General features: G+C 31.5%; 1 pseudogene; it reads left to right on the top strand.

Annotated features, from left to right (window-relative positions):
* The first annotated feature begins 245 nt into the window (after positions 1-245).
* LOC107701032 (leucine-rich repeat-containing protein 16B-like) overlaps positions 246-1,146 on the top strand; it is a 43,703-nt pseudogene continuing 42,802 nt past the window's right edge.

Raw genomic sequence — 1,146 nt, 5'->3', positions numbered from 1 at the left:
CTTTCTTGATTAGTGAAAGAAGGGCTATTAGCTCTTAATGGAATGTATCACTTTGTGTAATGATATGCGGTTAGATTGTATGGTTGTATGAGTCAATGCTAGTTCCTGTGGAAAAAAATCACTTGTTCCAAAGCTCAACTTCTGTGTTTGAGTTTCAATGAATGACCCAGCCTCCCAGACCCCCACCTTCCCTTCTGTGTTAACTTCTGAGTCACTATATTTCCAGTGTTATTTGTTGCATATTCATGTCAGAGTATGTGTGCTGTTCAGAGCGGTCCTGTCTCTCGCTGCAGGTGGAGAGTTCCTTCAGTTATCTAGAGATCTATGCCATCTCCATCGACAGTATTGAGCAGGTAAGAGATCTACTACTACAACATGCCACAATGATGATAGATTGTTTAAGAGTAATGGACATTTAAAGTTGCTTGTTAATATACACTGTAGCATTCTGTTTTGTTTTATAAGTTGCTATTGATAAAAATATCTCTTGAATGAATACATGTAAATGTGACTATAATAAAAAATGGGCAGCTGTGATAGAAATATACCAGTATACTTTAAGGAAGTCTCTTATGCTCACAATGGCTGTATTTATTTCAATAATATTGTGAAATAGTGTTGCAATTTAAAGTAACTGTTTTCTATTTTAATATATTTTAAAATGTATTGAATTCATGCGATGACAACACTGAAATTTCATAATATTATCAGTGTTGAAAAAAATGGTGCTGCTTAAAGTTTCATTATTATTTGATGAATATAAATTTAAAAACGATTTATTTGAAGTTTAAAATCTTTTTATAATCTTTTGCAACAGTGTAAAAGTCTTTTACGGTCATTGTTTGCTGAATAAAAATCTTACTGACCCCAAACTTTTTCAACAGTACGGTAATATTGTTACATATAAAGTTTCTCTGTAAATTATGAGATAAGAGTTTTTAGTTATAAAAACATTTGTAAAAGTATAATACATTTACATGTGTTACATGCAAATACTGTAATATAGATCTCTACATTTAAAGGGGTCATATGATGCGATTTCAATTTTTCCTTTCTCTTTGGAGTGTTACAATCTCTTGGTGCATAAAGAAGATCTGTAAAGTTGCAAAGACTAAAGTCTCAAATCCAAAGAGATATTCTTTATAA

The sequence above is a fragment of the Sinocyclocheilus anshuiensis genome, unplaced genomic scaffold, assembly GCF_001515605.1.
Source record: "Sinocyclocheilus anshuiensis isolate Anshui unplaced genomic scaffold, SAMN03320099.WGS_v1.1 scaffold1862, whole genome shotgun sequence".
NCBI classification, from domain to species: Eukaryota; Metazoa; Chordata; class Actinopteri; order Cypriniformes; family Cyprinidae; genus Sinocyclocheilus; species Sinocyclocheilus anshuiensis.
This window is presented reverse-complemented; position numbering and strand designations above follow the sequence as displayed.